The 26,102-nt window shown below is 38.3% G+C and overlaps 1 long non-coding RNA gene across 2 annotated transcripts; it reads left to right on the forward strand.

Moving 5' to 3' along the window:
* Positions 1-8,738: 8,738 nt before the first annotated feature.
* On the forward strand, positions 8,739-23,943 carry LOC110348169 (uncharacterized). 2 transcript variants are annotated; one of them, XR_002393157.2, is made up of 3 exons: positions 8,739-9,138; positions 17,337-17,393; positions 18,677-23,943. It is a non-coding gene; the product is annotated as an uncharacterized LOC110348169 (long non-coding RNA). The 2 variants fall into 2 exon arrangements; XR_002393158.2 differs by lacking the exon at positions 8,739-9,138 and adding an exon at positions 10,976-11,157.
* Positions 23,944-26,102: the final 2,159 nt, after the last annotated feature.

The following is a 26,102-nucleotide window of genomic DNA, read 5'->3' on the forward strand; positions in this document are numbered from 1 at the left end:
GCCTTGTCCAATGTAAAGTGGGCTGGTGAATGAACCTTGCCTGTGACATCAGGAGGAAATTGAAATCATTGGCAAAAGTAGCATTGACTTTGCCACATTATCAAGACACAATTGAAAATATTTACGTCTGTCTTTGTTTGCATTATTCTTTCAGTGCACAATATCTTTAGCCTCAATTCATTGCCAAATCTACTTGCTTTCCAGAAACAATTAAACAACCAGTTTCATCATAAAGTCTCGATGACATCCTTACCACTGGTTACGGGGACATCAAAGCTCCCATCTGTCCTGAAGATGTGAAAGGTTGAGAGAAACAGGTCCACACAAATCAGCTCACATCATATTTGAAGGCAATACTTGCTCATCAGTACAAATGATGGCCCAGATATCAGTTCAGGTATCAAGTCTGATGTCTCCTCACACGAATTCTTGGTTTTAAATGATGTACACTTAGGCATTATTTATTGTTTACTTTTCGATCTTCCCCCAGATGATCATAGTATGGTGAGTACTGCTTGAACATAAATCAAGTATTCTTTTCTCAACAATGTATTCTTTGTGCCTGGTACAGAATTAGAATTTGAAATATATTTGTGGAAGAAACGAATGAACTCTTTCATTGCATAATGGAAAAGTAGCCAGATGCTGTGGCTTGTACCTGTAATCCCAGCTACATTGTGAGATCTCTGGGCAACATTATAAGGTCAACAAACTAATGAATAAATGGGTAAGTAAATAAAATAAAACAACTTTTAAAAATTAATGGAAAAGATGTTCAAAAAGGAGAGAGGTATCAAGGGAAAAATTATGACAGAATAGAATTTTGGCTTAAAGAACATACATATTTTTGTTCAGCCATAGGCATTTAACTACTCTGTTGTATATCATAGACTCTGCTAGCTTCTGGGAATGTCAAAGAAATCTCATCACTCTGATGCCCATACGGGGTCCTGGTTGGGTGAAGGAGGATTCATCAATGAGCTGACTGCAGACTGAGATAAATTCAAAGGTGGATCCCAGAGAAGGATGCCATGTAAGCAGAAAGTCACAGAGACAAGGGAGGAAATAGGAAACAACTCTTTAGATCAGGGCTTTTCCCAACCCTGGAACTAGGCTGGGCAGTGAAAATGAGCAGTGAGGCAGGAGGGCAGCAAGGCTTCATCTGCATTTCCAACTGACCCCATCATGTGCATCACTGCCCAAGCTCCACCTCCTGTCAGATCACTGAGCATTAGATTCTCATAGGAGCTGGAACCTTACTGTGAACCGTGCATGACAGGAACCTAGGTTATGAGCTCTGTATGCGACACTAGTGTAATAATAATAGAAATAAGGTGCACAGTAAATATAATGAGTTTGAATAACCCAGAAACTGTTAATATAGTACATGCTTTAACGTAATGCAATGTTTTCAAACAATTATTTCCTATAGTTTGAGGAGAAACTATCTTGTAGGAAACTGGTCCCTGGTGCCTTAAAGTTTGGGAACTGCTGCTTTCCAAGGTTTCTGGAGTTCATCCCCTGGGGTTAGAATTACAATTCTACAATTTGCTAATTGTATGACCTTAGGCAAATTAATTAACTTCTCTGATCTTTTTTCTTTCTGCAAAATTGGGATATTATTATTTAATTTAAATATTGTTACTTCTGGTTAAATGCAATATATGTGGCTCAATGATTTGCACCTAGTATAAGTTCATCAAATGCTACATATTGATGTTGAAAAATAGGCAAGCACCTGGGGAAAAACAGAAGTGGTCATTGCAACTTAAAGAAATAGCACAGGAGAAAGCAGAGAGAAACACATGAGCCCTGAAAGAGCTGCAGGTGTGTGTATTGAGTTTGGATGAAAAGCTGCATCTAAAAGGATGCTGGAAGCTTGGAGCTTTGAAACATCAGCCTGCAAGACCCTCTGTTTTAACAAGGGTGTGATGTGGCCAGGTTTCCATTTAGAATGATCATTTTGATGAAAATGTAAAGGATAGATTGTGGAAGTGAGAACAAAAGTAGGGATAATAACTGAGAGGTTGCTATGAACACATAACTGTGTGGTGATGAGGTTTTAGTGCATCAGCAAAGGAGGGTGACTGAACAGTTGGTACAGAAATAGGGTCCAGAGGTCTTTGGATGCTTGGATGTAGCAGTGAAAGGTTCCAGGTTGGGTCATAACCTTAAAGGGTGATGGTTGCTGACTATGGCCAAGATCTTGTAAGTAAGGGATATTAGGGGACTGAGCTGAGTCTGTGTTTGTGTGCATATGTGTGTTTTTAGATTAGGTTGTCTGGTTTGAAAGGCAATGAGATCAGTTTTGGTTATGTGAAATTTCATTGTCTTGTGTGACATTCATTTAAAATTATGAGAACAGGAAGATGAGAACTATAAATCCAAGGCAGGAGAAGAGATAGAGGTAAAGCAATAGAAAAGGAGGAGTGGAGACCTGGGTTGAAAATAAAGATTGCAGTGACACCTGTGGATCAGTGAGGGTTGAAGACAAGTGGTCTGAAAGGTTTGCTCTCAGGAGGGCTGAAGATAACCAATGAAACCTGAGGATATTGATTTTCAGGAAGAATGTGGCGCTCAGGTCACCAGCATCAAAAACAACTGGATTACTTTTTTAAAGACATGATCCTGGGCCACCCTCCAAAATGGTATAGGTATATTTGTTCCTTCCAAGTACACATCTGATCGTATACAGAATGCTTGGGTCTAAATCTACCCAGTAAGAGTGAGGAAGAGACCAGCAAGGTTTAGAGGCTCCTGGGTGATTTTGAGATACAGTCATGGTTGAGAGCTCTGGGTAAGGGATTCAGATCTATGAAAGGCACCAGAAAAGGGTGGCTAGAAAGCAGGAGGGAAACTAGGAAAGAGGGTATGGCCAAGGTCAGAGTCAGACCTTTTTCAAAGGCAGTAGTTAGAAGGATGGTGTGGCACAGGTATGGATGTCAACCAACATGAGACATGAAAGTCTTTTCTTATATTCTGCAAGAAGAGGCTTCACAGAGATTTTGGCAATGTAGATTTGGCTGGGTGGAGGGGGCTCAGTGGTGAGGGAGCAAAGAAGGCATTTAGTGAAGACATGAGCACCTCAAGAAGCACAATGGCTACCAAAGTACATGATACATGCCTGCAATGCCAACGCTCTGGAAGCCAAGGCAAGAGGATCACAAATTTAAGCCAGGCCTGGGCAACTTAGCAAAACCTTGTCCAAAATATAAAAAATAATGATAAAAATGAAAGACAGAACCAGGGATGTATCTCAGACCAAAGGCTCTGGGTTCAGTCTCTAGCACCACAAAATTTAAAAAGTGAGAGTGATGAAATATAAAGAGGAAGAATAGCTAGAGGAAATGAGATGCATGGTTTTGTTTTTTTTTTTAATGAAAGAAGGCAAGGAGGGCTGGGGATTTAGCTCAGTGGTTCCTGCGCCTGCCTTGCAAGAGCAAGGTCCCGAGTTCGATCCCCAGTACCAAAAAAAAAAGAAAGGAGGCAAGGAATGAAGGATGTAAGGTACTCAAGCAGGTGGACAGTCAATGGTGGGTAGCACAGTGATGGAGGATTTTGTTTCACAAAAAGACAAGAATTTTCTGAAAAATGGAAGGAAAGAGGAAGTGATGAGAATGTGCGGGATGATGGAGAGAGAGGATTGGATACCACGACAAGAAACTTCCTGTTGTCTTCTGAAATGTTGATGGAAAGGATTTAGTATCAGAGTTTTAAATGAGACAGAAAAGTGAAGATGTGGCAGCGATGATTGCTATTTTTTGCTATATTATTGTGATTTAAAGCAGATCCCTGTTGCTCCTGGACCTGAGCTAGAAGGCCTGTGGAGGAAATGAAAAGGCTGAACTTGACCCATTCCTGAAGTAAGTTGTGTTTTATTGAGAATTCACCTTGTTTTTTTTTTTTTTTTACACTAACTCTGCTTTTGGCCCAGAGTAAAAGGGGAGACAATCAAACCTTGTGCTATCAGGGCACACTGGTGACAGCCACAACAAGGCCATGGGTGTAGCTAATTCTTCCATTCACCCCTGGGCCCTGAAGTGGTTAATAGCTTCCAAAAGTTCCTTTCTTCTAAATGGGGAATGGCTTTTCTGCCAGGAGACTCTGACGCAAGGCTAGGTTCATGGAACATGTTGATTTTCATACCACTTCAAATGGAGCCTAAATCAGCTGTCAGATATTTACAGGCAATTTTCCTCATTACACAGAACTCTCTGTGATTATTATACTTGGGCAATGCTTGCATTTATTTGCACATAAGCATGTCAAGGTAGGGGGGAAGGTTCCTTGCGCTGTGCCAGGAATATGTCAAGGCACTCCAGTGTTACTCAAGACAGGATGGGATGAAGTGTCTGGCTTTTCCCCAGAGCTTGTCATCACCCTTGCTCAGGTATCTAGGCTTCGTATTTTCTCCCTGCAGACTTCCTTTTATATACCTCATACCAAAAAGGCAGAATTCTACCCATGCTATTTAATAACCACTGTGAGTTCTCCAGACTCACCCCTGTGCATTTTGCAAGGAGCTCGGGAAAATGCTGTGTTCAGGTGATAGGAATGCAAAGTGAAATGAACTGAAAAAGACTCCTCCCAACCAAAACACGTGTGACCAGGTACCCGGACAGATGACAAACAGCTCTAGGAAGGACAAATCTTTAAAGGGGCGGGGTGTGTCCGTCTTGAGGTTTTGGGGAATGTGTTAATGAGAACAAATGATGAAAATGTCTGTGACAGCTCATCTTTTGTGAGTTGTGAGACCTCAAGTCGGCAAAAGAGAGGGTGGGTTTCCCAAACCACTTGAATTCATGTCATTAGAGGGCAAAGTTAATATAAGTACAGATGCATAATCTAATGATGCAGTGTGTAGAGTCTCACCTTTGCAGCCAACAGACTCCAGTTAAAATCTTGGATCTGTCACCAACTATTTATATGACCTTCAAAAAGCTTCATAACCTTTGAGTCTCAGGCTCGTCATCTAAACCATAAGAAACTAGCTTCCCCAATTCACAGGTGGTTTTGAGGATTAAGAAAATTCTCCTAAGTAAAAATAGACTAATAAGATGGCTAGCTTCATTTGATCAACTCAACAAAGTACATGACAATTGTAGTCACATCTATTGTGGGAGGTGAGTGCATGCTCTGTCCACAAAGGGCAGTTTTGGCTGCTTTCTAATCTTAAATATGGAGGAAAATAGAGTTTGTATAAGGATATGATATGGTTGTGCTTATAGAATACTTGACACAATCTCTGATACATGGCTATAAGTATTAGCTGTCACTATCAGCACGGGACACAACACCACCCTCTACCATCCCCCTTTATGCCATAAATAGCTGTAACTACCTGGTCCATGTGGCCAGGGCACACTGGAGCTTTTTATCTAATCCATCTCTCTCTACCAATCAGTCCATGCCATGCTGGGATTTAATGAGTGCTTAATAAAATCTTGTTGGAGATTGAGTGAATAAATATATAAAGTGCTTGTCGCTTAGGAGATAGTAACATAAGTGCTTTCTCCTTTCTGACATCAGCTTCCCTTTCACTGATTTGAATGGCAGAAAATACCCTCTCAACTTGTCATACTGTATATTTTTGGAGAAAGGAAAAATGAACCACTTCCATGAACAGTGAAAGAGTTTAGTGAAAGAGAATTTAAAACCAACAATCTGGTCGATTCTGAGGGTATAAATTAAGCTAGTTTAAGCAGCCTTAATCCAGGGTATTGGCAAGACAACTATCAGACTCTAGCAGTTACATTTTTTCATTCTTCTCTAAGGTTGGGGCATAAAATTTTAACCCAAAACATCAGAGGTTAAAAAAAAGCATGGTAACAACAAAATAATGCTAAATAGTTCAGCGTGGATTGGAACCAAAGAGGTAGGGGAGTGACTGTCAGCCGCATCTAGGTCCTATATTGCTAACAGATGGTGAACATTTTCATGGGCTTGGGACTAGTTTAGATCAGAGTGAAAATCCTCTGCTCTCTCTCCCCCCAAGAGGCTCTAATTAGTACACAGGACATTAGATCAAGTTAAAAAGCTGGGCTGACATCTTATTTGTTAGTTTTAGATTGAACTCGTGCCTTGCGGTGACTGAATTTGCTTGTTGAAATGCACACATACACACATGTGCAAGTATACACACACACACACACACACACACACACACACACTGAAAGAGTAACTTTCCTTTCTATGGGGATCAAAATAAAGATTTTCAAAGTCCTCTGCAAAAGGGCTCCAAAGATTTGTTGGATATCAAATAGCTCCTTCAAGACAACATTTTGATGAGTTAAGTGTAAATGAATCAGAAACATATGGATTAAGTTCCTCTTGAAATACACAGGGGCTTAAAAATCAAAGAGGAAGCAGTGCCTGGCCCGGGTCTCATAGGTTGTGCCAAACCCAACACATCTGAGCAGCAGTTCAAGATATTTGAGGGATCCAAGGACAGGGCTGGCCTGACCCATGCCTTGTTCCTACCGTATTGAAATGGAGAACATAAGTAATGGCATTTATTCTGCATTATTACTAAAAATTCCTTCTTCCTTGTGGTTTGAAAATTAACAAAACCAAGACCTACAAGAGAAAACCCTATAAATGGTGTCTGTAGCACAGAAAACTCTCCAGAGACTAAATGATTGAGTTCAAAATGTTCTCAGACAGAGTTGCTGTGTTACTGTCTGACAATGCAACAAAATGGGCCATTGGGCTGGCACCAAAGTCTGTTAAACAGTGGTAGACTTGAGATTTGCACTTGAGAAGTTTTCCACAATATTGCCAGAAAGGATGTATGGGAATAAAGAATAATTATTTCTGAAGATGTCATACATTAATCAGCATTTCTAATCACTCCTCTTATTTGCTATAGATAGTGGATTTTAAGAACTTCTAATTAGTTAATCAGTAAATTGGAAAAGTGGGAAACTTACATTTGAATCTCATCACAGGAGACACAAGCTCTGAATAGATTTGATCAGTTAAACACATAAATGTTGTCTAATTTTAATTTAGGAAGCTTTTATAATTAGCCTACTTTTATCACTTTTGATAAATAATTAAATCTTAGAGTTAACTACTTCGAAAATTTACCAACCTCATGTTGACCAGCCATGTAACTAAATCCAAATATAGGCAAACTAATATTGATTTACACATCTACTTGGGAGATATAAACTCAATTTATATTATTGTGTGCATAGTTCATCTTAAATGTATAATCTTTTACTATAAATAATACATCTTTAGAGAAAATTTAGAAAATACAGAGAAAGCAAAATATTGGAAGAAAAAGCAGTAATTATATCATCAAAAAATAACAACTTCTAATGCTAAGGTGTTTTTGTCTATAAACAAAATGGAAATATTGTAAATACAGTCTGTCCTCTGTATTTCTAGATTCCATATCCTCAGATACAGCCAGGTGGAGATAGAAAATATTTGGAAAAATAACTGCATCTTACTGAACATGCCCAAAGCTTTTGTCTTTATCACTATTCCCTAAATAACACACTAAGCAACCATTTACATAGCATTTACATTGTATTAGGCATTATAAGTGATTTGGCCATGACTAAAGTGTTCAGGAAGATGTCCAAAAGTTATCAGCCAACCATATGCCATTTTATGTGAAGGTCTTGAGAACCTATGGATTTTGATATTCATAGGGGTCTTGGAATGAATTCCCCATTAGTACTGAGGGATGACTGTAGTATTTTGTGCAAATAGCACATACAAACATAATTTTGAATTACTAAACATATTGCTACCTTATCGCTGAAGATACCGTGAACTTCTGTCAATCTATTCCAGCTTATTTAACCAGCTATTTGTTAGGTAATTTGGCTACCCTAAACCAAACTGATATGAATATACTTCATGGTTAGTTGTAATGTTTGCCTTAAATTCCCAGGAGTGGAATTTATGGGTAAAAATATTTTTACAATGTAAAATTTCTTAATATGCATTAGTAAATTTTCCTTAATGAGCTGCCCTGCATGAAGATGATAACTATTTTTTCAGTTGGTCAAATCACATCCAGAAGAGCAGTCACGGTGAGATCTCCTTTGAGAGTAGTTACATATAAGTGACTCCTCTACCCCTAGTCAAGCAGCACTTGTCTTTGTACCATCTAAAGGGGAAAAAGGCAGCTCCTTTATTTAATTTGCCCCTCATCGACACTAGTGAATTTGAACGTGAATCCTGTTTATTTGGCACTATCATCTCTTATTTGTGCACATACTGTGTTTTCTTTTAACTATTGTGTGTACTTCACTTTGATTTGTAGGTCTCCTCTACATTCTAATGTATTGATACTTGGTCACAAAGGTTGCAATGTTGTTTGTGACACTTACAGACTTCTAAAATTTTCATTGTAATACTTCCCTTGGTCTTTTCATTACATGTCCTAATTTTGCTGTTGATTTTTAATGACCTTTCCAAGCTCTAAATTATATAAATATTGTCTCATATACTTATTGGTTCTTTAATGCTTTGTATGCTGAACTTTTAAAAAAGTCATTCACTTATTGTGGAAAATAGTATATTAAAGATGCATGTTAACTAATTAGTTAATTCAGCAAATACTTGCTAATGTTTTTGATATTTATGAAGATAGTGGGTCTACAGTGATAAGTCCTGAAGCTCAGGAGCTGTGGTGGACAGATTCTAACATGGGCCCCATGCTGTAGCCTCTGGAGTTCATATATGTTTGTAATTTCATTCCATTAAGTGTGGTGAGACACATGATTTGCCTCTAACTCATAGACTACGACAAAGGTGATGAGTAATCACTCCCACATTATATTGTGTGATGTTATGTCAGATTGTGTCATGTGAGATAGACTCTTCCTGGCTCTAGGAAGCCAGCCACTATACCAGAAAGTCCCTTGGCAGGGGATTGAAGGAAGTCTTTTTTGCTGGGGAAAGCCTCCAGTGGATAACAGCAAGGAGCTGGTCTTCAGTCCTCCACTCCAAGAAAGTGAATCTGCCAACTTTCAAGAGGTTGGAAGAGGATTCATCTCCAGTTGAGCCTCCAAGTAAGAACAAAGTCCAATGATAATCTTATTTGAAACTTTGTGAGACTTTCACAGAGCATCCAGCTAAACTGTGACCAGACTTTTGACCCGGTGAATCTATGAGGTAAGAAATGTGTGTTGTTTGAAGTTGTGAAGTGTGCGGCAAGTTGTTACGTAGTTATAAATAATGAATAAACCAGGTATTATTTTTAAAAACTCTGTTCTTTCTTTCTGGAATTCATAAATTGGAAAATAATTTTTCCAAGTCACTAAACCCCAGAGATATTCAAATAACCAAATAGTCCTAAAGTGATTGTTTAATAATTGCACAGTAAAGCATTCCACTTTAATCTTGAAGAACATTCATAGACACATTGTGTATGGTGTGCTGATGCTCTCCACTGAAATAAAAAAGGTAAAATTGTTGCTGCCACTATGGCCAAATGGCAAACATAAACAACAGGTGCTGGTCCTAAGAAAACTTCCTTCAAAACTTAGTTTCTTTCAAGCTTAAAAAAAACTCACAAATTTAATGGTAACGATTTTTGAGTACAGATTGAGATATTCCAAATGCCCAGTTAAAAACAAAGAAGTTGAAGAAGAAATATAAATAGATCAAGCATTTTGTATTATTCAGCTTTCTCAATTCTGGAACCAAATATCCAACAACCACAGAAAGAAAGAGAGTTTTAATGTAGCTTATGTTTTCTGAGGATTTAGTCCGTAGTCTGTGAACTCCACAGCAGAAACACCATGGAAGAAAGGCATAATAGAGCAAAGATGTTTAGTTCATGGTAGTGGGGAAGTAGAGAAAGGAAACAGCCAGGGAGGAAAAGATAAGAGTCTAGAGATAGACTCCCAAGGCCAGGGCCCCATGCCTCATGCTCATACTCCCAGAAGTTTCTCCCACCAATCCCCTGGGCAGATTACAAAGCCAATCAAGTTGACACTCCAGCCTAATTGCTACTTTTTGTTACTAGTTTCTCCTCAAAAGAGTCGGGTCACTTCCTTTTAGAAGTACTTCTGAGTAAATGAAAAGTTATATGTAAATGATAGAGCTTGTATTATCTTATTATTTGTGGTTCTGAATATTGAACCCGGAGCCTCATTCATACTTGGCAAATCCTATACCCTCAGGCCAATTTAAAAGAATCATTTTAATAAACTTTATTTGTAAGACGATTTAGGTTCACATCAAAATTGAAGAGAAGGTACGGAGATTCCCCACTCAACCTTGTCTCCACACAGGCTCAGCCTCTCACACTGATGACATTCTTCATCAGAGTGGTACATGTGGTACAACAGAATGAATCTGAACTGACATATCATTATCACCCAAAGTCCATAGTTTACATTACAGTTCACTCTTGGTGTTGTACATTATAAGGGTTTGGACAAATGTGTAAAGACATGTATCTGTCATTGTAGTGTAATACAGAAGTTTTACTTTCCAAAGAAATCCTCTTTGATCCACTTACTCATATTCATCCCTGCCTCTGCTAACTCTGGCAACCGCTTTTCTTTACACAATCTTCATAGTTTTGCATTTGTCAGAATGTCACATAGTTGGAATCACAGTACATAGCCTGTTCAGATTATCTTCTTTCACTAAGCAATATGCATTTAAAGTTTTTCCTCATTTCTCCTGGCTTGATAGCTAATTTCTCTTTAGCACTGAATAACATTCCACTGTCAGAATGTACCATAGTACATTATACAATATAGCCATGCACATACTAAAGGATGTCTCGGTTGCTTCCAAGTTTGGAAATTATAAATAAAGTTGTTATGAATTATAAACATCTAATGTACAGGCTTTTGTGAGGGCATACACTTTCAACTCATTAGGTAAATGTCAAGGATCACAATTGCTGGATTCTATGGAAGAGATATGTTTAGTTGGAAGAAACTGTCATACTGTCTTCCAAAATGACTGTGCCAGAGAGAGAGAGGGAGGGAGGGTGAGAGAGGAAGAAGGAGGAGGAGGAAGAGGAGGTGGAGGAGGACAGGAAGAAGGGGAAGGGGAAACGAAGAAAGGGCAAGAGCAAGAGGTAGAAGAAGACAGGAGAGGAGAGGAGAGGAGAGGAGAGGAGAGATATAGAGTTCCAGATAGAACCAATACTCCTGGATTATAATTTTAGAGGTATAGTATGTTTTATTATACTTCACATCTGATGTGCTAAGCTACTGAAAGTTTGTTTCTTTTTAAAGGTTTCTTGGCTACCTTATCATATTTATTTTTCTAGTCCTTTTGTCAAGACCCACTCTGCCTCAAAACATCTCTTTGGGAATTTTATTTCAATTTTTATTTAAATTTATGAAGTAACTTGGGAAGAATTGACATCTTTACAATACTAAGTCTTCCCTTTAAGGGATATAGTATGTATTTCTAGTGCTTTAAATATATATTTTATTTTCTCTTTAAATTTCTGTAAAGGTGCCACAGGTCAGGCACAGTGCTTGATAAACTCCTAGTTATTATATACTTTTTTATTTTTACAATTGCCAAGAGGGTCTGTGTACACAGATATACACAGACGCACAAACACACATTCACACATATAAGTACATTATTGTGTTGGGATATGAATAAGCTTTTAATTTTCACATGTTTATTTGTAATGAGAAGCTATAATAAGTTCTTATTCACTTTAATAGAGTTTTAGAATAATATATGCATATATTAGAAAAATAATATATAACAATATATTTCATTTTTATTTATTTTATTCATGAACCTAATTCTTATTTTTTAACTCATTAAATTTGCCTGAACTCTTAAAGAATTTGAAAGCAGAAGTGTTAGTAAAGGGCATGCTTTTTATATTATACTTTTAGTGAGAATATTTCTTTTTTACTGTCTCATATAATGTCTGCTCCTGGGTTTGTTTGAGATGAGTATTATTTGTTATGTTTGGGAAATATTCTCTTCACGAAGGATTTTTCAGGGGTTTCACTTTGTTCTTTCTTTTTAACCAATAGTGGAAGCTGAATTACATCAAATATCTTGGAAAACACATTAATGGTAGTGATAATTACAATTGTTATCTCACACTCTGAGAGGCCTGTTGTCCCTCTTTTTTGTCTCTCTTCTTTGGCCTAACTCAGTGATTTAGCCCCAAGCCATGTGGCTGAGGTCTCTCAGTTTAAGGCATTGGGAGCAAATGCAGTCTTTTTAAATCATGTCTCCAAGATATTTTGCAACAGTACTAGAATATGGCTTCTTAATGGGTATTTCACACACTCTATGAGTCAGATCCTCTTATATCTAGAAGATAATCAGTTAAAGACTCGAAACAACCTCCGAAAAACTGGCCCTTCATGCCAGCTTAGCAGGGATGTGGACAATGACAGACATTAGGGGCAGCAAAATGAGGGTCCACTAAGGGAGGAGGATTTGTTGGAGTTCTGCTGTTATTTCAAACTTCTGAATTTACCTTCCTTAGACCTATCTTCTTCTTCTATCTACAGTTGATCATCTGATCAGACAGAGAACAAAACCTGTAGTTGTGCACACTTATTAGGTGGAGGAAGTAATATGTGTGTGGTGTGTGCAGAGGCCTAGTGCTGGACAGCCAAGGCTAGTCAATGGCTATGTGGTCGCTGTGCAGCAAAAAGCCATTGCAAGCTTACTTTTACCACTTCCTTGTTTTTTATGGTTAAGTGGGTCATGACTGAGAGGCCATCTGTTTTTCAACTTCTTTTCAACCAATGTGTATTCATCTGTCTTTCTGCCTCATGTCTTCCTCCTAGCACATGAAGGTCACAGTTTTGCAGTGTGGTAAAGCCAAAGTTTGAGTCCAAATTTTACTGACAACAACTTTCCTCAATAGTAATATTCAATACTGGTATTTTTTCCTGTCATTTTTGATCTATTTCTCTCAGGAGAGGTGCTATGAATGTGCCTATGCACACCATTTGAAGGAAGTGGTACATCTAATGTCTTTGCTTTTTTGATATTTTTTCCCCCAATGGAAATCTACTTTAAAAAGAAATGCTGTTTAGCAACTTGTTCCTGCTTTGGTTTTGTTTATATTTTCTAGGTTGCAGAGCACTGTTCAGTCTTAGTTTTAAACTTCCTGAGTTTCTTTATGTATGGATTACTCTTGAATACATTGTAGAGCATCCATTGCTGATTCTCTCCTTTTCACTCTCTTTCCTCTAATATGAGTCTATACCTTTTAATAAGGAAGTTTAGCCTATTTACATTTATTTCCATGTCTAATCAACATGATCATTTGTCACCTGTTTTATGTCTTGGATTTGATTTTTTTCTCACTGTTTCCTGTGAAATCTGTATATGGTGACAGTAGGATGGCAGAAGTATCACATATCTCATTGCTTCCTATCAGGTGATTAGTTTTGATTTTTTCCTATTGCTGAGAACTTGATTTTGGTCATTTTATTAAGTCAACATCTTGTAATCTTTTCCATTATAAAGTCACACTTTTCCTATTTATATTTAGGAAGTATTTTATATAAGGACTAGAGGTATAGATCAGTGAGAGAGTATTTGCTAAGCATGAGCAAGGCACAAAACATGTACTTTATAGGAAGATGAAATTATGTATTCTTCATCAAACATCAATTATTTTTAATATTTCCATGGACTCACAGTTTCTCATTTTCTTCAGTGGATTATAATCTATTATTATTTTCATTTATGTTAATGCTCTAATTTTCCCCTCACTTTGATGTGGGAGTTCTCTTAGAAAGGCGCAGGTATCCTTTTGATCTGTCTCTGTAGTTTCTGGCTCCTTTAGAAGTTCCAGACTTACCTCCTACCTTCCTTGATCTACTTCTGAATTGAGCAGGGAAAGAGTTCTTTCGGTGGAGAATAGTATTTATAAACCAAGATACGGATATGCAGTGTGCTAATCACTATTGGAATATTGCTGCTCCCAAACTTAATTGTTGGACAAAGCTGGGAAAAGTATGCATCCATGTGCATATGTGAGTGCACGTGCGCACACACACACGCGCACACACACACATTTTAAATCAGTAGTGCCAGGATTTAGACATCCATCCTTTGCATGGAACAGAAAAACTTTGGAAGCATTAAGTTTTGGCAGCATTAATTATTGGGAAGTATGACTTGGAAAAGAGCCAACTTGATTTTAGGACCAACTATTCTGGGATGCTTGAGGCTTCACCAGGGGTATATGGAATGAATGCACTTGGAGAGTCAATGGAATTGAAAAATGCAATGTATGCTGTGGACACCCAAGTTAAGAAACAGAATGTAGAGGGAATGCATAATCAGATAAAGTTAACTACTTGAAAGGGCAGGCAGTAGAGATCCTGTAGGGAAAAAAAGATCATATGAAATGAAACAGAAATAATACAGAGAGATAGAAGAACACTTTTCTGACCAACAGAAAGACCCAAGTTTGGGTATTAACCAACTGGATATAGTACATATAGACCAGTGCTTAGAAATCCAAGTTTTTCAACTATTACTACTATTACACCTACTGTGACTATTACTAAGAAGAACTAGATAAGTATACTTCTGAATGTACATGTCTCTACCTCATCTCAGGACCATCCTTTGGCCTTGAAACTAGGAAAATTGTGGGGGTCCATTATCTCCTCTGTTGTCTTTTTAGGGAGCCATATTGCTTTCTTGGCTTTCTGAGGAGGTGTCTCACATCAGCCTGTCCTTCACAAACATTATCCCATCTGTAAAACATCTGCTAGAAATTTTTGGAATTTTCCATCATTTGCAAGGAAACTTTTTCCTAATTTATGACATTTGGGCATGTTTGATGATTATGAGGATGACTTTACTTTTCCCTCATTGTAGAAGTCCTTTGATAAATTTTGCTTTGGAATCGGAAAGGGAAGGGTCAAAGATCTTCTCTGAAATCATCAAATTTTGCAGGAATCTATTTAATCTTTGGACTATATTTCCTTTAAATTGCTCTAATAATATGAAGGAAATGGCACTGCCAAGACATCTAATAATAGATTAACGTGAAGTTTGCTCTTCTTGTAATATCTTTCTCAAAATGAATTGGCACAGATAATGGCCTACTTGTAAGGAATTCCTCCTTGATATCCCATGAAAAATAAACACTGGTCACTGGTTCTCTGGGTGCAGCTTCCTCATTGTGAGCCTGGGGCTTCTAAATAAGGACTCTTGCTTTACCTCTATCCACTCAGTATGGAAGATTTTAAACATTTTTAAAATTTCCAAGGTATCAATGGCAGTTTCATGTTTATACAATATATATGATCTTCTTTTAAAAGCTCTGAAAAGTTTTGCTATTTTTTAAGCAACGCTTTTGTGGCTAATGGGACATTGTTAGAAATTTAACGTAGGATTTGACATGGAGACCAAAAGATCAAATTCTGATAGGAAAAGTCCACCAGGACAGCAAAACTCTTAAAGATTATGCATTCTTGTGAAAATCCAGATAAACATATGAACTTCAAAAAAGAGAATATTTTCTAAATATGATTTTCTTTCAGTTTTTAAAATCGTTTGTATTAATATGTTTGCTGTATGTAATGTTTGCACTCCTTGTGTGGAGTTGGTACGTGTACATAACACATCTTAATTTCCTTTTTCATCCCCTTTCCCTCCTGCCCCTCACTGCCTCCCACCTTCTAAGGAAAAAAAATTAAGTTCCAGTTTCTCTTTCAAGAGGAGTATGCAAAAGAAATTTCTAGAGTTTTCAGATGTTACTGTAGCATTAACTCATTAAAGTATCATGATTATAGAAAATTCATCACACCAAGGATCTAAAAACTTGGTTATGAGACTCATTCATGAAGTGCTAGTTAGCTAAATTTATAAAATATACAATCTATGCCTCAATTTACTAATCTGAATAATAAAATAACTTTATCTATTCTGTCTTATCCACAGGATTGTTTTCCTCATCAGATATAATCATGGAAGTGAAGATTTTTTGTAAATTAAAAAAAAACAACAACTGCCCAAGTGAATAGTCTTACTTTGCTTCTATAATTGTCTTTGGCTGTTAGTAAGCTTCATTCCATGACTTAGAACAGATTTCAGCTTTTGGGACTAAACTCAATTCTGCAGTTTCTTGAATGGTAGATTACAGCCAAAGAATTTGCTTTCATCTAATGAACAGAAAACTATAAAGTAAAAATTCATAAGGGAGGATAGGAAATAATATTAGAGTTAGTATTAGAATACAAAGTTATAGAAATCTAAGAACTAAACGAATTTTGGAAATGATCTAGGCCAGCAGTTTAAATATTTTTAACTCAATAAAAGTTTATTCAAATAAAATTCACACAGAGGCCTACTATGTGAAATAAAAAACACCAGCTTTTCTCTGCCCAAGAAATAGGCCCAGAGCCACCCTCCCTGTTTTTCTGGGCTCTGTGAAAGGGCTCCATTTGGAAGCCATCAATCTCCTTCAATACATTTTATTTAGCCAGAGGAGGTGGCACAGATTTGTAAACTCAGCATTCTGGGAGGGAGACTGAGGCAGGAGGATCACAAGTTTCAGGTCAGCCAGGGCAATGGAGTGACTGAGACCCTCTATCAAAACAAAACAAGACAAAATTTAAAAAGGACTGGGGATAAAGCTTAGTGCAAAATCCTGGATTCAATTCTGAAGACGGAAAAAAAGAAAAAGAAAGAGAGGGAGAGAGAGAGAGAGAGAGGGAGAGAGAGAGGGCCAATTTTGGGCATGAGCTCCTTGTTCAAAGTATGCTTTAACACAGAAGAATAATGTCAAAAACACACACAAGGGGCCATGCTCAAAGTGAAGGCATTTTGAAGTATGGAGGCATTTTGGGGTCCTAAAGCCCATTTCCCTGCCTTTTGGTGGCATTAAGAAGAGGAACTCTATAAGGCACAGTTTGGAAACCATTGATCTCATTCACGCTTATATCCAATCCAAGAATTGCATCTTTGAGGCTCTGTCCTCTGCTGTCCCTTCTCACTGCAGCAGTGCTAGCTGCTCAGTGTGCAGAGCTTGTGGTGTGGAAACACAGTGCCAAGTGCATTATTGGGCAAAATTTGTTCCCAGGTCCAATGGACATTCTTTCTATTTGTGGATAGCCATCATGGCTCCTCTCCATCTTCCCTCCAGTATGAGCATTTCTAATTGCCTTGATCTTTTACAACCACTTTTCTATGCTTTGAATATTCCCCTCAAAACTCTCATTGGAAATGAATTGCCATTTTAGTAGTATAAGAGATGATTAGGCCATGTAGGCACTGTCCTCATGTTAATGATGCTGTCCATATCTCAGGAGTAGGCTCCCGATAAGAGGGGTGAATTCACCCCATTTCCTCTCTCTGTCTCACCCAAACATTTACTCTTTTACCAGGTAAGACACAGCACAGAGGCCCTGACCATGTTCTCAGATTTCCGGGCCTCCAGAATGGTGAGCCAAATCAACTCTTACTGTTTATAATTTAACCAGGCTGTGATATTTTATTTTAGCAACAGAAAATGGATTAATAAAATTTCAGTTATTTTAGGTAACTTCCATAGGGTCAACAGTTATTTGTCAATATTCGATTAATATTTGCCTCAAACTTGAACTCAGCTCTGGAGACCTGGTCCCCTAGACACATGTTCTGTAGAAGCTACCCACAAACTGGACAAGAAACAGTGTGATTGGAAAATATATTGTGTGCTTAAATTTTAAAAAGTATTACAGTAAAAGACACATTGTCATGAATCTCCCTTGAAATCATCTTTCTCACTTTGAATATATTTTCTCATCATTCTTGCCATTTTCTGAAGCAGCTCTGGAAGTCCTCTTTTGTGAGTGTCTTTAGTTAATCTGTCCTGGCTGTCTTGGTGACCTAAATCGATTCACATATTTCCATTTTACGGTCATTTTGACCTTAGAGAAGAGCCAGAAGTTGCGTGGTGCCAGATCTGGTGAATAAGGTGGATGAGGACTTATCACCATATTTTGGTGAGTCTGGTTTTCAGTTAGATGGCACACAGCAGCAACATTCTCTGTATTTTTTTTTATCACATCTCATAAAGACACCCATGAAAGAGGACTTCCATAACTGCTTTAGTTAGTGGCAAGAAGGAAGGGATAATTGTGTTCACAGTGGGGGGGCAGATTTTGAAGGGAATTCATGCCAGTGTGTCTTTGACCGTAACAATTCAGGGTCTGCTACAAGAGGATGATGCTATAAAATTTCTCAACTGTCTACTTTGCTTTTCTGTATCACTGGATTTTCCCTACCCTTTTAAATATTTCTTATTATTTTTAATTTCTATTGAACTGTCTGTCTGCTTCTGTAAGGATGATCAAGGTGACCCAACAGCCTCAGTAGATCTTAACAATCTTCACTGTGTGATACACAGATAGAAATTTGACTTCCTAGCTAAAACTTTCACTAACCAATGAGCCCAGCCTGGGACTTGCACATCAAGGTAGAATTGTAGAAAAGTCTTACCCTGTTTAATGAAATTTTACCTTCACAGCTATGCAGTCTATCAAAAAGAAATAAACCAGTATGTTTTAAAATTTTCAAACTAGGGATATTTGCCTTTTACAATATAATCATTCAGTGCCCTTTCAGAAACCTGGGTGGGGATATTTTGAACTAATAAAACTTTAAACATCACTTTAAACAGTTTAGAAGAATCTGTGATTATAGTAGCAGCTGAGCAGGGTATTGTTGCTTTTGTGTTTTCCAGAGACCCACATGTGTAAAAATATTTACTCTCATTTGAAGCCTTCTTTCCTGGCCTCCATGGAGTTCGGAAGTTTTGAGACACAAGTAAAGAAGACAAGTAAACCAATTCTACAGCAAGTCAAAAGCTGGCGATTCTGGAACCATCTTTGCCTCTATGGTGACAATTGAGGTGGTTAGCTAAGAAATTGTGGTGAATGAAATGGCAGTTAAACCATCTCACTTTTGTAATTCTCTCTCATTTCCGGGATCACACTATGTGGCAATCCTAACCCCTCTGAATGGGAATTGCTGCTACCTCTTGCATCCTTCTGTAATCCCTCTAAGTCATTGCTAACACCTTCCACTCCTCAAATCATTGTCATAATTATAAATCAATGTGAGTGGGAGAGCTGGATGAGATGTCCCCACATCATGAAATCCAAGAAGGAATGCCCCTCTGCAACCTCTGCCAATGCCAGCGTCTTCTTGTTGATCCCAGACATCCACCCTCCATCTCTCCCCTTTCTGCCAATACAGGAACTAACCCAATTGAAGCAGAAGGTACTTAGTGATTTTATCTATAACAAGCAACATAATGTGAACATTTAGAATGCACATCTAGTTTTCAGCATGTCAAATCTAGAACTTCTCACCATAACATTACAATAAATCAGAAGGCATAAAATCAGTGAAAAACAAATGTTGGGGGTAAAAATATTGAAAAAGTTTCTGAAGTTATGTTGAAACATTTTTTGCTTGGTCGGTTATCAACAGAAGCCTGCACGTCTTGAGTAACTTAACTAAAGCCAAACTGTACTTGTATAAAATATTACTGTTTCCTCTTTTGTGTGTTTGTGGCTTGTTGACCCTGTCCTCTGCTTTCTAGCTTTGAATTTCATGAAATCAATTCTCTCCTTCCATCTTTGTGCTTCTTTCTTGGGGATCCAGCCCTGGTTGCCCCCCTAGGTGGGAGAGAGGGAGGACATGGCTTGGTAGAATGTATTCTTAGGTAGTCGGGCCTCAAAGACATTTCCAGAGGCAGAGAACTTGAACTTTTAAAGGGGAGAGAAAGTGTAGAGAGGAAACCAGACCCTTGCCTCTATCCAGGCCCCAATTGTATTTTGCCCTTGTCATTTCTGAACAATGCCAGCATACCTCAGGCAAACCCTAGGAGCTATCTAAGAAGAATGAATAGGGATGGAAATTAGATATAGGGTAAAATAAATTGCGAAAGTGCTAACATTGGTTGCATGATTGTTATGTCCCAGGCATCGATTTACATTTTTATATGGATTGCTTTTTCCAGTGCCTATGGTGTGTACCAGTCTCTCTCCCATTCCTGGGATGCAACATCTGACATCCACAGTTTGAAGGAGGAGAGGTTTAATTTGGCTCATGTGTTGGGGTTTCAGTCTACAGTCAGCTAGCTCCAAAGCAGAAATGGCTTAGTGGGAGGATCTGTCAGAGAACAGCTGCTTATACCATGGCAACCAGGAAGCAGAGCCAAGGAGGAGCTGTTGAGGACCCGGGGAGGGAGATAGCCCTTCCACAGGTACACCCTCAGTGACCCCTGTTCCAACCAGGCCCCACCTTCTAAGGACACATTTAGCTACAAACTCACCAAAGGTCAATCCACTGAAGGGTTGAGCACCCTCATGATCAAATCACCTTCCAAAAGCTTCACCTCTGAACACGTGAAACTTTGAGGAAAAGTTCTACATCCAAACTGTAACACAGAGCAAGTGACCAAAAGAGAAAAAGAGAGAGCAGCACATAAGCCACAATGTCACATACTATTCCCTCTGCTGTATTCTATTGGTCCTACAGAATAACTGTGGCATTATGTGAGGGGAGGGGCAGAAGACTGCACAGGAGGTGAGGATTACTGGGGACCATCTTAAAAGCTGGCTGTTAAGCCACTCTTTCATCCTTGTAGGACTACTCATCTACTGTGAGTGGCAGGTAATTAGCCTTTATAACCATATATTTTCCTAGAAATTATTATGATACCTTAGGGTACATGTCGTATTTGGAGTCAATTTTATCCTGGTAAGGTGAGAAGATGTAATTTACCAAAGTAAGTCTCTTTATTCTTTCCCATACACCTCCTCTTTTCCAGACTGACAAAGTTAAGGAAGGAAGAAAACTGAACTGAGTCTCAGTAGGCTTAGAAAGCATGGATGGTTGATGAGATGGACGAGTGGATGGAATGTAAAATTTCAGGACAAAGAAAGAATCCATGCCTGTGGTAGCACTAGCATTGGAGAAGACAGAGAAACATTGGCAAAGTGGCAGTCCAGGGCCAAATCATGAAAGCTTTTGCATGTCACACTATAGGAAGTTATGTTGCAACCAAAAAGAGGCTTGAGGGTCTTAAGTAAGCTAGTGATTGCTGCATTTATGTCCTAAGACATACCTCTAATGTTCTAAGATATTGCCTCTGGCTGTGGCGGAAGAAAGCTTCAAGGAAGGTAAGGCTGGAACCCAGACTAGTGGGAAAGACCTGGCCCTGATAAGAATGAGGGGGTGCTTCTGGCAGGAGCAGAGCTTGCCATGATGGAGGCAGTGTGATGGAAGGGAAACTGATGAGGAGGAGAGCTAACAGAACTCAGTGACTGGGCCCCCCAGGGATATGGAAGAGAAAAATTTACCAGCTGCATGAACAAGGTGAAAATCTGGTTTCCTCAATTAGAAATTACGTTTCAGTGTTCTGAAAAAATTAGAGACAAAATGTGTGAGATACCTAGCACACAGCTTAGCATGGTAGGGACACAATCAATGATAGCTATAAATAAATATAAGGAAAGAAACCAAACAGTGAAAAAAAATAATGTACAGAACTTGCATATGCACACGCAGGCACATCTTAAGCAAAAACAAGCAAAAGTAAAGGAGTAAACATTAAAATTATACAGATTTACTTAAAAAAACTGATGTAATCCCTTGAATACATAAAAGGAATTTCTTTCCAGAAAAGTGCTTTGTTGACAAAGTCACAAATCCAAAGATTAAAGTCTAATAGGGAATAGTAAGTTGGAATAAAAATAATAAAAATGCCATTGGGTCTACAATGTGTATATGATGTCTGGAAATATACATGTACACGCATAATGCTATTGAAAACATTCAATTTGTAAAAAGTCTATATTTTTAGCCTCTATGGACACACATATATACATATATCCACACCAAATATATGTATATGTGCACACATTTTTAAATCACATTACAGAGGAATTTTAGAAGGCTTTGATTCTAAAAACAAACAAGAAATGATTATGTTAAAATGTTTCTCCAAGGGGCTGAGGCTGTAGCTCACTGCTAAAGCACTTGCCTAGCATAAACAATACCCTGGGTTCAATCCCCAATACTGCAAAAAGGGAAAATCCCCAATAAATATTTCTCCCAAATCAGCTCTTCATTTTAGAAAAGCCTATAGTAATGACACCAAAGTTGACTGGGAAAAATTCTCTTCCACTGATTTTAGTGATTTAGATTGTATTTCATTTTAAGTTTTTTAACTAGCTCTAACTGCTTTTATTTGTGTTATATTTTGTTATTGTTATTTTGTTTGTTTAATGCTGGCAATTGAACACGGGGCCTTGTGCATTGCTAAACTCATGCTCTACCACCAAGCTACGTCCCCAGCCCCTGTAATGTGTTTTAGACTTTATTTTCCATTATTTTCATTTCTGTTTGTCTTGGGAAAATGTAAGCATATGAGTGATGTACCTCTGGGTTTTGCAAAACTTATCTCCATATTTTGGGACCCACTTTGTTGTGTCTACTCTTCTCTGCATGCACTCAGAGGGTGTAGACCAAAAGCTTTCTTTGATTATGAGCACTGGACTCTATCATACACAGAACTTTCAAATGCAAAGCTGGTGAAAGGCAGAATGCCTAGGAAAACCAGTGGTGGTGGATGCTTGCCATATTACAGTTTCAAAAGAAATTGCTGTTTTATGCTATATGTTAAGAATCTCTAGGAGAAAATCCTAGAGAATCCTAGCAGACTCTATCACCTACTGCTGTAAGTAAGTAGGGCTTCTGGAACTTGCTATCCTGGTTTTGTAAACTTGTTTTCTTAATATTTTTGCTTTGTCCTCCCTTTTTGAAATGAATCATCAAGAGTATAAAACATAACCAGCTGCTGAGGATTTAAGAACATGGGTTATGATATTATAACAAACTTCAAAACACAAAGAGACAAATTGTAGGTGTGTAGTTTCCTTTTGAGAGTTGGACCTGTTAAGCTTTTTTTCCTTCTTCTTGTCTCCAGTTTCTCTTCCTAATGCTAATATAATTATTTCCTAGGCCCAATCTAAGCATTTAGTTTTCTCAGTCTCTGCTTACCTGGAAGGAAAGCTGTCTGTTTTTCTTTCTCTGTGGTCTTCATTTCCCATCCAAAGCAACTCTTAGAAACTTCTAGACATCTTTGACAGCAAGGTCTTTCTGTTTTCCTGCATTAGAAATTACCCTAATTACCTTTATAAATAGGGTGATTTGTTCTCCTGAGGCAGTGGTGGTGAACCTATGGCCACATGCCACTGTGGGCTGTTATCATTGAAAGCTCTAAAAGGTTCACTATCACAGGAAATTCCATTTTATGTGTATTGCCCTTGTGGGATTATTGTCAACAGCAGTCTTTCTCAATCTCAAAAATATTTTGGCTTGCACAATAAATTATGTTACTTTATTTAGAAAGCTCCTTTCTTATTAGATTTCAAGCACTGATGCGGAGAGAAAGGTGTGAGATACTTAATGAGATTCTATTTCCTTGCAGAATAGAAGGATGAACAACAACTGCAGCAAAGTTACCAGTCCACACTTTGAGGGTAATATCATCTATTTTTTCTAGTGAGTAGTGGAAGGCTCAGAGAGGGCATGTGTCTTTCCCAATGAGGCCATATGGATGGTTTACAGGAATCAAGCCTTCCTTGCTTCCTAGATTCCTCCTCTATACCTTTACAGGATTTATCACCATACTAGCTGACTTGACCCCAAGCCAGATTTTTCTTTTTTGGGGCAATCGTATTTTTTCATTGTGCTACTCTCACTTCTGATTCTCCTCCAGTACAGGGGTCCCCGGTCCCGGGCTACAGACTCATACAGGCCTGTTAGGACAGGGCTGCACAGCAGGAAGTGAGCAGTGGGAGAACAATAGAAGCTTTATCTGTATTTACAGCCTCTCTCCATGCTCTCATCACCACCTGAGCTCTGCCTCCTGTCAGATTATTGGAGGCATTAGATTTTCATAGGAGTGTGAATGCTAATGTGAACTGCATATGTAAAGGATCTAGGTTGTATACTCCTTATGAAATCTAATGCCTGATGATCTGAGGTGGAGCTGAGGCAGTGATGCTAGTCCTGGGGAATGTAATTATTATGTATTATAATCACTACCAACAACAACAATGAAAGGAAACTAAAAAAAAAATCTTCCCCCACCCAGGTCAGTGAAAAAAATGGTTTTCTGGGATACAGGTCTCTGGTGCCAAAAAAGGTTGAGCACTGCTGCTTTAGCATCTGAAGATGATCACTGAGGTCTTCCTTTGCTGGGATTCATTTCTGTCCCATATGACGTGCAGCATTCAGTGATGTATACATAGAATGAGTTCTGGCTGAAGAGATCTGGAAAATGAGCACAGGGAAATCCTAGCAGGAAGTGAGGTTGCCTACACTCAACTCAGCTCTTTGCTCATCAGCACCTCACCAAGCAAAGCCTACAAAGGGAATTTTGAAACCAGGCCCTCAGCAGCTTCAACAGCGGTAATTTGCAACAGTGATGGGAAAGGACCTGTAACAGGTGAGGCAAATATTAAATAGTAAGCAAGAGGGGCCGGGGATTTAGCTCAGTGGTTCTGCCGCCTGCCTTAGAAGTGCAAGGACCCGAGTTCGATCCCCGGTACCAAAAAAATAAATAAATAAAAATAAAATAAAATAAAATAAAATAAATAAATAGTAAGCAAGTAACTTCAGTCATTTCCCCCTAACTTCCTCATCTGTGAGTCAGGAGTGGCATTTTCATTTACTGATAGAGCTGTAACTTAGTGCTTGACACTGAGTCTGAAACAGAACAATAGCTCATGGGATGGTCACTGCTTTTCTCCTTCCCCCTCTAAATGTCTGCTTCTGTTTTTTCATTGGGTTGAAGAAGTTTTGCAAAACAGAAAAAATTTCTGACTTTTGCAAACAAAGTTAGAAGGATTTATTTTTTAAATTTAAAGAACATTGCCCTTGGACTCTCATGGCAAATATACACCCCAAGGCCCTTCTAGGCTCTCTTCAAACCCCTGAAAGAGTAAAGATGAACTCATCTTGGAGGCAACTTCCCTGTGGAAGAGTGTGTGTGTGTGTGTGTGTGAGCTCATGCACATTCATGTGTGAACATTGGGGAAATCCTGAGTTCTGCAGTCCTTAAGTGGGTGTTACAGGGCCTCATGCAGAGGAAAGGAGACTGTGTAACCCCTTTAGGCCTTAAGCCTCCCAGCAGGTCTAGGCAAGAGCTAGTCCTCTGTGATGGAAAATGTTTCAGTTGTCAGTTGTCCCTCTAGAGGAATATTTGTGTCTTCCTCTAGAGACACAAACTAGAAAATTTCATGGGGAAGAGTTCACACAGTTCGGTAGTATTTGGGCCTATCTGTATTGGAATCATAATGCTTTTGTGATGATTCATTGAGATACATGGGGACTATATAGGGAATATATAGTATTGCTACTTCTGTAGGTATCATAATAAATCTTGAATATTGAGCTCTCATTTTGTAACCTGCCTTTTCATCCAATAATAAAATTTTTGGACGTTATTATATGAACAATTTCCTTTAAATTGCTGTTGAGCAAGACACAGAATGCACAGAATGTAATTTCTACAGTGTTTTCTTACAGTGCTGGGGATTGAACCCATGTCCTTGTGCATGCTAGCCAAATGGTCTGCCATTGAACTACATCACTAGCCTAAAAAGAATACAATCTAACTAGACATTCTACTACTGAAAGAGCTTTCAGTTACTTTAACATTTTGTTGATTATAGGTTACATTGCCAATACATATCCTTGCCCACATGAATAAATGCATCTTTAAGAAACTGCCATACGTCGCAGGATATTTTGAACTAAATTGAAATACACATGAGTAACAGAGAGAAAACATTGTATGTATATATGTATAAGGAGTGATAAAAAATATGGTGAATATTTAAATATTTTTTTAAAAATTCATTAAAAATACATTGCCATGAATCCCCCTTAAAGGACACCCCCACCATGCTTTGAACACACTTTTCTCATCATTCTTGGAGTGTGTCTTTTACTGTATGTCAGTTCTGAATTATAATCCAGAACCATTTAAAGAACTCCTAAAAATCAAAATGTAAGTGGCACAAAGAATCAGAAAAAAATGGACAGAGGGTGTAAACAGGTAGTTCAGAGAAGATTGTCCATACTTT

Source organism: Heterocephalus glaber, unplaced genomic scaffold (genome assembly GCF_053883595.1).
Source record: "Heterocephalus glaber isolate CG9 unplaced genomic scaffold, H.glaber_assembly_v1.0 deba00001610, whole genome shotgun sequence".
NCBI lineage: Eukaryota > Metazoa > Chordata > Mammalia > Rodentia > Bathyergidae > Heterocephalus > Heterocephalus glaber.